Raw genomic sequence first — 13,619 nt, 5'->3', positions numbered from 1 at the left:
CTTGTCACATTTTAGCTTGTCCATTGTTATTATTTTGTAATGAGTACTTTGAATTCATGAAACTGTTCAAAGCCCCAGTGAAACAGCGGCAGAAATTAAATTCAATAAAATAGATCTGGAACTTAAAAGTTACTCTCATTAAGGACAACCACAAACACAAACTACTGTAGTACAAACCAATGTGATTCATTAATATCCTATGGGAACAAAACTGGTCATCAGACTCTTGACTTGCCCGGTCCATATAAGACCAAGATCTACCGATGTGTTGCCTGTTAACTGCCTGCTCAGTTCTGTAGTATTTGAAGGACAATAAAATGTCAGCATTACCAGTGACATTGACATCCCAAGAACAAATAAGGAAACAAATTCCACAATGATAGATAGGTATTATCCTCAGTGACCACTAACAGGACCTGCAAATCCTGAAAAGATAACTAAGCAAATAGGAATTTTTGGTTAATCAAGTGTATTTCACTTGAACTCATCTCATTTAGTGCTGTCATGAGAGTCATGCTGTTTGCCCAAGTTATTCACTATCCAAAGAATTACATTTTAAAGTTCTTTGATTTCAGTTGGTCCAATGATAAACACAGAAAGGAACAGCAGAGGAGAGGACATTTGGCCTACAACATTGTGCTGATTTAATCAAGTCAAGTCACTTTTTATTGTCATTTTGACCATAACTGCTGGTACAGTATAAAGTAAAAATGAGATGATGTTTTTCAGGACCATGGTGCTACATGAAACTGTACAAAAACTACACTGAACTACGTAAAAACAGCACAGAAAAAAAACTACACTAGACTACAGAACTACGCAGGACTGCATAAAGTGCACAACACAGTGCAAGCATTACAATAAATAATAAACAAGACAATTGGCACAGTAGAGGACAGTAAGTTGGTGTCAGTCCAGGCTCTGGGTATTGAGGAGTCTGATGGCTTGGGGGAAGAAACTGTTACATAGTCTGGTCGTGAGAGCCCAAATGCTTTGGTGCCTTTTCCCAGATGGCAGGAGGGAGAAGAGTTTGTATGAGGGGTGTGTGCCGTCGTTCATAATGCTGTTTGCTTTGCGGATGCAGCGTGTAATGTAAATGTCTGTAATGGTGGGAAGAGAGACCCTGATGATCTTCTCAGCTGACCTCACTATCCGCTGCAGGGTCTTGCGATCCGAGATGGTGCAATTTCCGAACCAGGGAGTGATGCAGCTGCTCAGGATGCTCTGACTACAATCCCTGTAGAATGTGATGAGGACGGGGGGGCGGAAGATGGACTTTCCTCAGTCTTCGCAGGAAATAGAGATGCTGCTGGGCTTTCTTTGCTATGAAGCTGATATTGAGGGACCAGGTGAGATTTTCCGCCAGGTGAACCCCAAGAAATCTGGTGCTCTTAATGATCTCTACTGAGGAGTCGTCGATGTTCAGCTGGGAGTGGTCACTCTGTGCCCTCCTGAAGTCAACAACCATCTCTTTTATTTTGTCACATTCAGAGACAGGTTGTTGGCTCTGAATTGGCTCTGCCAGTTATACTAAATTTCCTCCTCCTAGTTATCATCTATATTCTTCCATTTCCTTTATACTTATATGTCCACCTCAAACTCCACCAAATTGCCTGATTCCATTACTATCCCTAGTAACCCCATTCCAGGCACCTACTACTCATTGCACACAAAAAGCTTGCTGCTCATGTCACTTTAAACTCCCCCCCCCCACCCCCAACCTTAAAAGCATGTCCTTTAATGCTTGACATTTCTACTCTGGGAATCAGATTCTAACTATCCTAAATATGCCTCTCACAGTGTAAAAAAAAAATCACGAGACATCCCCTCAGCCCCTGACACTCTGAGAACAATCCAAGTTTGTCCAACCTGCCTTTATTGCCCATACCATCTAATCCAGGCATCATGCTGGTTAACCACTTCACCTTTCTCACTATCTCCACATCCATCCTGTAATGGGCAATAAGTATTGCACACAACACTGGTTATGTTTTATACAGCTGCAGCATAACTTTCTTGCTCAACACCCCTACCAAAAGGTAAGCATTCCACTCCATACACCTTCTTCACCATCCTGTAAACCTGTACAGCTACTTTCAGTGAACTATGGACTTACACCCCAAGATCCTTCTTTACCTCAATGCTATTAAGGGCTCGACAATTAACCATATGATTTTCTTCTTCTATGACCTTCTAAAGTGCCACACCTCACACTTGCTCAGATTAAATTCCATCTGCCACTCCTATGCCCATATCTGTAACTGATCTAATATGCCACCGTAACTTTAATAAACCTTTACACTGTCTATAACTCCACCAATCTTGATGTCAAGTACAAACTTGCTAATCTACCCACCTATGTTTTCATCCATCATTTATAGATATTACAAACAGAGGTCCCAGCTCCAATCTTTGCAGAACACTACTTACTGGTCAGGGACCACCAACTAGACCAACCACCTTCCACCCTTGCTCTCTGTCAATGGACAAGCCAGTTCTGAATCCAAAACTGTAATATACCCTGGATCCCATGCATCTTTATTACCTGAATCAACTAACCATGAAGAACCTTGTCAAATTCCTTACTGGAGTCCACGTAGACAAGACCATCTGCCTTACCCTCATCAAACATCTTTGTCACCTCCTCAAAAAAGTTTGCTTGTAAGACAGGACCTGTCTCACACAAAACTATGCTGACCATCACTAAACAGGTCATGCCTTTCCAAATGTGCACAAATCCTATCCCTCAGTACCCTCTCTAATAGATTCCCTACCACTGACGTAAGACTCACTAGCCTATAATTACCTGAATTATCACCATTTCCCTTCATGAACAAAGGAACATATGCTACTCTCAAAGACTTCACTTATTGCTAATGAGTACACAAAAATCCTTGTCATAGCATTCCCAACATTCTCTTCATTTGCAATATTCTGGGATAAATGCCATCAGACCCTGGGGAATTTAGCCAATTTAATGCTTTTCAGAAGAACTAGCCCTATGTCCTCTTTAATCTCAAAATGTCTCAATGCAGTAGCATGCATCTCTATGTTTTCACCATCCTCCAATTTCTTCTCCTCAGTAAATACCAATACAAAGTACTCATTTAGTACCTCCACCACTTGCTCTGTCTCCAAATTCTGCTCAATACTTTTCAGTTTTCAAAAAAAATTGAAGATAATACTTTAATCTGTTAACTGAGTGTTTCATGTTTTGCAGAAATTATTCTCATGCAAGATATCAGGAATTTATATTCCAAAATAAATGTAATTGCAAATGGCACTAGAAGCTATAAACCTGTGCCTTATGTTTAGTAGGGCTGTGAAGGGTTGGTGGTGGGGAAAGAGACATCTCATGAAACTCGGTTTCCAGGGCCAACATTTCAAATATTCCAATGTCAAGATTTTGCAGGGAATTACCAGCACATGAACATTCCAAGCCTGTTGATAACATTTATCTGGCATTTCCTGAAATGCCTCTGAGCTGGATTCTTCATGGAAGCATTCAAAAATATTCACTATTTTATAGCTTTAACAACCAGTTTAATCCGGGAACATCTTTTGACAGCTGTCAATATGTTATCATTTTGAAGGGAGGAACATACAAACCCAGTTTACAGAACTTATACCCAGAATTACAATGCTGGAAAATTCAGATTTATTTATCAGATGTACACGGTACAGCACCATGGTGGTGTAGTGGTTAGCATGACGCTATCACAGCTTGGGGCATTGGGAGTTCAATTCCAGCATCCTCAGTAAAAAGTCTCTGTACATTCTCCCAGTGGAATGTGTTGGTTTTCCCCAGATGCTCCAGTTTCCTTCCACAGTTCAAAGATGTACCGAAAAGGTTAGTTAGTTAGTTAGTTAGTCATTGTAAATTGTCCCGTGGTTAGATTAGGGCTAAATCTGAGTTGTCCGGGTTGCTGGGGCAGCGTGGCTCAAAGAGCCGCAAGGGTCTACTCCATGCTGTATATCTAAATAAATAAATACACATGTGGAAACATAGTGAAATGCATCAAGTGCTAAGGCGTGTAAGTGTTCAATGTTGGAACTCAGGTGGGGTAGTAGATTTGCAGTTTTCATATTCACGCAGAAGTGCTGAACTTGTTAATGCTTGCAGGGAATAAACGTTGGCATTTCATGAGACCATAAGACATAGGAGCAGAATTTGGCCCCAGTCTGCTCCACCATTCAATCATAGCTGATCCTTTTGCTCCCTCCTCAACCCCATTTCCCAGCCTTCTCCCCGTAACCTTTGATGCTACGTCCAATCAAGAACCTATCAATCTCTGCCTTTCTCTCTCATACCACTGTAATTTCCTTTACTCCACTTAAGTACTACTACATCAGACTTTACTCTCTCCCCATCAAATTTCAAGTTGAACTCAATCACATTGTAATCACTGCCTCCTAAGGATTCTTTTACCTTAAGCTCCCCGATTACCTTTGGTTCATTACATAACACCTAATCCAGTATAACTGATCCCCTAGAGGGCTCAATGACAAACTGCTCTAAAAAGCCATCTCGTAGACATTCAACAAAATCGCTCTCTTGAGATCCATTAACAACCTGATTTTCCCCAACCGAGCTGCATGTTGAAATCTCCCATGTCTATCATAACATTGCCCTTTTGACATGCCTTTTCTATTTCTTGTTATAATCTGTGGTCCACATCCCAACTACTATTAGGAGGCCTGTATATAACTGCCATCAGGGTCGGTTTACCCTTGCAGTTTTGAACTCTACCCACAAGGATTGAATATCTTCCCATCCTATATCACATTTTCTACTGATTTGATGCCATTCTTTACCAGCAGAGCCACACCACCCCCTCTGCCTAACTTCCTATCCCTTCAATACAACCTTTGGTTTCATCATAGAACCACTGGCTTCCCAGTATGTGTAATATCTCGCTTGTATGAAACCAAGATGTATGTACAGAATTAATGAAAATTTGACACAGAAGCAGACTTTGGAATATAAAATACCTGAATGTGCTAATTTCAAAGCTAATCAAAAAAGGAGAGGTCAACGCTTAGCACAAGGGTTATTAAAATGCTGCACAGAATGGTTAAGTTCCTCCAAGCTCCTGAACAAAATATTCATGATGTGATTGACGATGTTTTAAAATAGAAAGCCTAAAATCACTCCCAATGTGATCTAGGATCAGTACCTAGCAGACTGAAAAGTGTACAGTGAATGAAGAAATACATTCTATGAATGTCAGCAGAGTGCAAAAGAGTTCATTAATTTTCTCTTGGAAATTCTGTCTCTGCCTCAAATATTTTAAGGAAACTTGACAGTGTACCAGGTGCTGCACAGATTGGATTAAATGAAAAGAAATAATCTGCAAACTTATTGACCTTTTGGTAAAATCACCTAGTACTTAATGATGGCTTCCGTTAAATAATAGTTCTTGTCTAAAGGCAGTAGTTTTTGTATATGTGCAACTATTATTGGCTACATGTGAGGTAACTCACATGGTAATGGACTGTGAGCTTGCATTGAAGTATGGGCATTGGACTAGGAAGTTACTTGAAACTGCAGTACACAAAAGAGTTAATGCAGTTCAGAAGAATGACACAGCATTTTAATTATCAACATACAGACACACCCAAGGCAGAGAAATTATCTGAACTCATCATTTCATTAATAATACAAATTAAAGAATTGAAGGAGTGAATTGACAAGGAGTGAATTCAAATGGACAGCTGAGGGATAAGGAAAGCTAATACCTAGTAATAATTATCCATGACATGAATACAATTAAAAAGGAGCAATGAAGGAAAGTGTATGTAATTGACATGGTGTTAAACTGCTGCTTTTTCATTTGCATTTTTTGAATCTGTATCATTATTTAGTACTTCTAATGGCCAAATCTGCCACTTCATAATCCACTATTACTCAGGCTGACGAAGGGGTAGTGCTAAAAGAACAGCCACGTCAGCTCTTGATTAATTAGCAGTGCTTAAGTCCAAACAGAGCTTTTGGCAATATCAGTACGACTTCAGTCTTGAGTTGATTTTTGTGAGACAAGATTGGTAACATCTAAATTTGGTCTCCGAGATTACAGACTTGGGAAAGATTTTCAACATTTACAAGAAAGTTGAATAGGTACATGGATGGGAGGGGTGTGGAAGGCCATGGCAACGGGAATAAGCTTGGCACAGACTGGATAGGCCAAATTTCATGATACACGTCAGTGATATTAAACCTGGTTCTGATTCTGAGCTGTAGTGTCTAAGACTCTGTTTGGCAAAGAAAACAAATCCATTCTTAATGCACCTTTGATATTAGATCACAAGTTCTTTACTATTTATATCTTCAAACAGACTTTTCCTCGGGCAAGCAAAGGCTACACTGGTGCACTAAAGTAATGATGATTCTCATCATTGATGCCTACACTTTTTGGCTCCTGAAGTAATGAATACGATCCATATCTTCCTGTAAACCATCAGGTATTCATATATTATTGTCACAGGTAATGAGAAAATAACTTGTGTGTTTACATAATCGGTATGGATAGCTTGCAAAACTAAGTTTTTCCACTATATCTTGGTAATTAAAGTACTTTGAGGCAGTACAAGGGAAACGCAATAACAGTGTGTTACAGTCATAAAGGAACTGTAGTGCAGTTGACAATAGTATGCAGGGGCCATGCAGAAGTTTGAGTTCAACAGTTCATTTTTAATGTACAAGAGATCTGTTCACAAGTCTCATAACAGTTGATAGAAGCTATCCTTGAGCCTGGTGAAGAGCTTTTGTATCTTCTGCCTGAAGGAAAGAATAGAAGAGAGAATGTTTTTGATTAAGTTGCACTATTGACCTCACAATCTACCTCATTATGACTTTGGGCATTATTGCCTACTTGCAAGATCTTAGAGCTTGCACTTTCTCTGTAACACAGGGGTTCCCAGCCTGAGGTCTATGGACCCCTTGCTTAATGGTAATGGTCCATGGCATAACAAAAAGTTGGGAACCTCTGCTGTAACAGAAACACTATTTTGTACTGTTACTGTTTTACCTTGTACTATCACGATGCATTGTTGAAATTAATTGATCAATATGAATGGTATGCAAGATCAATATTCCACTGTACCTCAGTACATGTGACAATAATAAACCAATTTACCAAATTTATCAATTTTCCAGGGCAGAAAGGAGTGCAGACAGAGTAAAGGGAGACCAATTTTCATGATGGACTAAGTTGTGCAATACCCTCTGTAACTTCTTGCAGACTTGGACAAAGCGATTGCCATACCAAACTGTGAGGCATCTGGACAGGATGCCTTCAATAGTGCATTCATGAGCACTGAAGATGGTCAACAGAAACATGACAAATTTCCTTAGGCTTCTAAGGAAGAAAACGACATGCTAGTGTGCTTTCTTGTCCATAGCACCAACGTAGTTGGACCACGAGCCATTGGTGATATTTACACTTAGAAACTTGAAGCTCTCAACCATGTGCATCTTAGCACCATTGATATATACAGGTGTGTGTGCTCTACTTTCCTTCCAGAAGCCAATGGCCAGCTCTTTTGTCTCACTGATATTGAGGGAAAGGTTGTGATTCTGATACCAAGATATCAGGCTCTTTACTTCCTTCCGGTACTTCACCACATTGTAAATTAAGATCCAGCCCACTGCAGTGGTGCCATCTGCAAACACTGATGAAGTTAGAGCATAATCGGGCCATACAGTCACAATTACGTAGGGAATAAAGTAAGAGACTGAGTCAGAGGGCAACCTTGTAAAGTAGCAACAGACTGTTAGAGGACCTTTCTTGTCCAAATGAAAAGCACAAAGATGCTTAGACTTGGAGCAGAGCACAGGACTCTACTACGCTGCCATGATCCCTTCTCTCATGTACCGCAGATATGTTGCAACTATAGCATGCAACTAAGAGCTGTAGAAAACTATCACCAACACAATCCCAACAAATCTTCAGTGTTCACTAGCAGGACAAGTGAACCATCATTAATATCCCCTCCCAGCCCAGTATCGTGGCCCTACTGATACTATTATTTAAACACCTAACATCAGATGCTGAAATGTTTACTCTATTCTGAAGTCTGTTGTGGCAAGGGACTATCAGGTGAATGGACAAAAAGGTCTTCTCAAATCCTTGAAAAATTTCATTGTCACCTCCCATTCTGATCCAAGGTTCCAAATGGTGCAGCAGCATTTTGGGATGGAATTGACAGTAAGTCATTCATAAAGTCACTAAAGCCTAAAGTGTCAGGAGGAGGATACTGCCTACACGACTACGCACCGGCTGCCCACACAGAATCACACCTCCCACTGTGCAAAAGTCTGCAGGTCTTATACTGGCCTCATTGACCAGAGAATTGGAATGGAAGCAAATCATCTTAATGCCAGTGACTTTGTAATATAATAGAGGTGATCATTTTGCTACTATCAAGGTGGAACTACCTGGAGATCACTGCTGCAGTTTGTAAATAAGCCTTAAATTATAAATATAGTCTCATCAACTTTTAATGTGATAATAACCAAGAACAATAAACAGCGTGAATCCTGTTGCATTGAGCATCAATGGCTAATGAATAACTAGTGGTGGGGTGGAAATCAACAATGATCAAGAATCCTAACCTCTCTGTGTTATAAACATGAGTTAAGTAGACTTCCCTGTAACTGGACTGGGAAAAAAAATCAAAAATAATTACGAGAACGTCCAGCTAGTCCAAAAAATAAACAACTGTCCATGAAAATTTTAGTAGAAAGTACAACGATGACTGCACGTTTATAGCCCAGCGGCGGCAGTTGGTGCAGTATGGACAAGATGTCCAGGATCGCAGTGGTATCCAGAGCTGCAGTACAGATGGATTTTACTGCAGTCAGTCAGGAGGTCATAGAGAGCTGCAGTAGGGAAATTCTAGGCAGCTTCTAGAGTAGGTTACATGGTCGGCACAACATTGTGGGCCAATCAGCCTTTAATGCGCTGTAGATTTTCTAAGTTTCTATGTTTCTATGTCTCTATGTCAATAGACTTCAACTTCTAAATGGAAGCAAACTGAAAGAAGACAAAGTGAGGAAGGTGCAGCTAAGGCAAAGTGATCACACACTGCGTAAGTTTTATTCTGTCTGTGGCAACCTTGGAACATCACTGTTATCCAAAACTACTCTGACAAGTTGCCTTCCCCATACTGGAGCAAGAGCTCATTCTGATGAAGCTTTCTCTGGAACACATGTCGCACCATAGAACATACTTGGTTACGGCCACAAACGTGTTTCATCACTGTCTCAACACTGATCATTTTGAAAGAAAAAAGATGACTCAAGTTCAAATCCCATCTACAGGCAAAATCCTAACCATTTGTAAGGTAAGTGAAAACCAGGACATTGCCATTTGAAATCAAAGTACTTTGAAATTCCAATACACTGTATTGGGTCAAAGTATCTAAAAGTGGAAATCAGGATCATATGAGCTTAAAAGTCATTCAGGGATTAGGCCTAACAGAAAACACAAAGGCACTCACCAAGAGGACAAGCTAAATTTGTGTGCCAAAAGAGGAAAACAGGGCATTTAAAAGGCTTAATGAAATCAGTAAAATCAAAGTATTTTGTGAAAGTGCAACTTATATTGTGTAAATCTTGCAATAATCAAGCAGCAGATCTGATCAGGATCACCAATGTGCTCACCAGCATTCTACAAGTATCCAATGGTGGGAGTAGCAGGAAGTGTCAATGGCAACCCAATGATATCACCTCTATTAACTCAGACTTAAAAGGTGAATAAGACCAAAATCTATAGGTGAACAGGACCCAGACATTCCCCACAGGAAAGCCTAGTTTTCAGTGGGGAGATCCCGCATGTCTCACCTTAATCCTATTTTAGCCATGAACAACTCCTCCTATCCCCAAACTAAATAACGGACTCAACAGCAATACAAATCCACCTGCATGCAGGATTTCATCTGAGAACATTCAATCCACTGTGAACTAACTAACTTCCCACAGAACATAAAACTTCCTCAGCTTTCTCCCACTTCCCCACAAATAGGTTGCCCTGATTCAGCATATTAGTCTTGTATTAATCTTTGCAGTAAAGTACATGTGATATAACACCTATTTTTAAAATTATTCTTTCCTCTAAAAGCAGCTGGTAATTTTATTTCTAGTAATTATGCCCTTGAAATTGTTATGGGATAACTGTGCTCAACACTTAATATGCTCATTTTAAGCTTTTAAATCAGCAATAGAACAATGACTCCAGGTTGTAATATGTTATGCTTTTTTAATTTCAGTACATCATTACGCAAAACCCCATAGATTTCTTTTAGCATCAGAAGGGAATCATTTTCTTCATCCTTCATTCAAAACACATTAAATGCACAAAATAGTTTGCTATGCAGCAAATGCATGAATTGACAAAACTATGAGTACTGGAGCTCAATGTGGTGAGATTCACGGCCATCCCCTCTGAATTCAAGATAGACAAACTAGAATTATGTCCTTAATATTGAGAAACCAAGATAGGAAAGAAAAGTGCCATATATTCAGCTCAAATGTAATGCAAAGGTACAAAAATAATCTAGACAACTGATGGGATCTGCAATTCAAAGAATGACACCAATATTGCAGTAATACAAATTCTTGTCACCCTTCACCTGGAATTCTGTGTTCTGCTTTCAATAGCTAAAGCACAGGTCGGAAGGAAAGCACAAATTCAAAAGATTTACAATAAAATTTAAATGGTTAAAACGAGGATTGGATGTATAAACATAGGTGTTGCCTCTTATTTTAGTCTGAGAAGTGATCTAAAGAGGGTATTTAACAGGGTTTGAACAGATAGATACTGAAAAGCTGTATTTCATAAGGGCATAACTTTGTAATAGTTGAACAATTTGGGATTGCAAGAGCGAAAAAGAAAATCACAAAATTCTCTATTCTACAAAGAGGTCAAGTTAAAAACTGGAAATACTTCCCCCAAGTACTGTTGATGCTGGGTAATTAATATTTTTATGATAAAATTTCTTAGGGGAAGGATCACAAATAATATGGGACACTGGTAAATGAAGCACAAATCAACAAAAATCAATGGGAGAATTTAAGTATGACTATCTCCATAACTTCATATTAGTAATACTGCACTTAAATTTTATTCAAGAACTAAATAAGGCATGAATGGCAATTAAAAATGTTTTAGAACTCATTATTAGTGTCAAGATAATTGATCACTTGGTTTAGCAATTGAACAAATCATCTTCCCAACATGTTAGTAGTAGTTTAATGTAGTAGTAAATATAGTATTTTAGTAATTTAATATTTTATACTTGGACAAGAATTCTTCTTCAGACAGAACGTCCAAAAAACAGACATTGTGAACCGTTTCAAAACTAATTCAGAAAACTTTTCACTCTGACTAAAAAGTGTAGCAAGGTGAAATTTGGAACTACCAGGAAACCAAATTATTTTTCTGTCCGTCAAAATACAACTTCCACAAATAAAGAAGTAACAAAAAAATTCTACAAATAGGCTCAAATTTTGGTTGACTTTTTCCTTTACTCAGGTCAGTGCAACCAGTTAATATGATTTATAACAATGTAAGGAGACCATCCAGTTCTTAGTCCTTTAATCATAGCAGTGAAGCAATAACATTTTCTCTCACGCAGTCATGCCTCATGCCATGATGACTGCAGGTCAAGTTCACATAGGAATTTCACTTGGACTTGGGATTTCTGATATATCTTAGGCAAATCTAATGCATACCACCAAACTGAAAATTTACAAGTAAATTCTATCCATGGCGAAATAAAAAAAATTATTATTTTGGAATTAAATCACAGCACATGGAAATGTAACCTTAAGGTTTGGAACTTACATCTCTGGACTACTCAATGTACAGTTTTCAACATTTTGCATAATCTTGAGATCAACAAAACTTCCATATTCATCTCCTACACCAAATCCCTCTAAGTCATCTAACCCAAACTTTGGCTTTTCATGGGTCCCAGTTAAGTACCTCAATCATTAAAACAAAACTCACTCTGGTTTTCAAATCGAGCCACAGTCTTCCCATTCATAGTCTCTTCTAGTCCACTGACCAACCAAGAAAACAGTTTCCAAAATACTAATCATTCAATCATCCTCTAATTTAATTGCCCTCTCATTGTTTCTTGCATCTTTAACTGTCTAACCAATAAAATTACTTTCCTGTTTCTCTTTGCCTCCTTTAAAAGTATCTCAATGACTGATTTTAGTCATCTGCCTGAATGAGGCTTGACATCAAACATTGTTCAGTAAAACTTCTGTGTAATGTATTAGACCATTTTACCATAGCAGACCATTAAAAAAACACATTGTTGTTTATCGTGCTTCCTCTCTGCTGTCTAACCTTCCCTTCTTCATGGTGAAACACCCTAGATGCATTCTAAGATTAGACTGATAATCAATGATCATAAGGGTCTATTGGTCAGTTTGTCTTGGTTGTATCATAAGATGATGAATATTTCAAAGCATTTCTTAAATACGTACTAGGCTGGCTTCCAGAAGGATACTTGCCCAAGGAATCTTCAGGCAACGAAGTGTATAATGCTCATAACCCTAATAGCTGGCTGGCAGTGTAGTGGCATCAGTGCTGGATTTCAAGGGAAGTGGTCCCAGGTTCGAATCCTGCCAGTTCCTTGCACGCTTTCCATCCGTGCTGGATTGAGTGTCAAGCTAGCAACTCTGCCTCATAAAAAGCAGACAAAATGCTAAAAGAAATGGCAAGGTTGCTGCTCGATGCACCACACAGCACGGAGAGGAACAACATGTAACATGACCCTAATGTATTCAATGGAAGTGCAGAATATAGATTCTACATCAGCATGGGGAAACATCTATTTAGGTTAAAACAAAGTGAAGAGTGGTCCAAATAAAAGAAAAGTAAAAAGTGAAATCAATTTAAAACAATTAAATAGAAAAGGCAATGATTTAACCTGGAGCATCCAAAAAGTGAAATAAGTGTTACAACTATTCAGCCCTAAAAACTTACTTTCCAAAACGTGCTTTGTAATTGATCAACCAGAGTACCCTTACAGCACTGCATGTTCAGTCTAATTAGAAAGACTAATTGCCATGGGGAAATATAAATTATGAAAGACCCAAATGACACCACAGGATAAATTTTTAGACAAAATTAATAACCTATATAGCACAGAGATAATCACCAACAGACTGCACATTTGTTGGATCCTATGGGAGGTGTTGTATAATACCACTTTGCTTTATAAAACGAGGAAGTGCTGCAACCTTTATTCAGAAAGGCTCGAGCAATGCAAGGTCATAGACCAGGAAGAGCCACAGAGAGTAAATATTTCTGTTGCTGCGATACCATTACAACTGATAGTCACTAACATCTTCAATAGACGGTCAACAGCAGGTTGCAAGTCATACAAAAACAATTCCATCCAATTCTAATAATCAGAAGAATTTTTGGTAAGAATCGAAGCTTTAATTTGCTATTTGTCTCCTGCTAATTTAGAACATTTCCTTAAAAATAGCTTTTGCTATGCATAAACAGCTAAAATTTTATTTGACAGTTCATGATGGTGAGTCCTCCCCCTCTACTTGATGATGACATTGAAACCAATAATGCTTCTTCAAGAATTTT

The 13,619-nt window shown here is 38.7% G+C and overlaps 1 protein-coding gene across 12 annotated transcripts in view; it reads right to left on the bottom strand.

The window, feature by feature from the left end:
- The window catches only part of LOC140736158 (nuclear receptor coactivator 3-like), a 218,645-nt gene that overhangs the window by 89,085 nt on the left and 115,941 nt on the right, over positions 1-13,619 (bottom strand). The gene's annotated exons all lie outside the window — the stretch shown is intronic.

The sequence above is a fragment of the Hemitrygon akajei genome, chromosome 11, assembly GCF_048418815.1.
Source record: "Hemitrygon akajei chromosome 11, sHemAka1.3, whole genome shotgun sequence".
NCBI classification, from domain to species: Eukaryota; Metazoa; Chordata; class Chondrichthyes; order Myliobatiformes; family Dasyatidae; genus Hemitrygon; species Hemitrygon akajei.
Note: the sequence above shows the minus strand (reverse complement) of the source record. Positions and strands in the feature narration are given on the sequence as shown.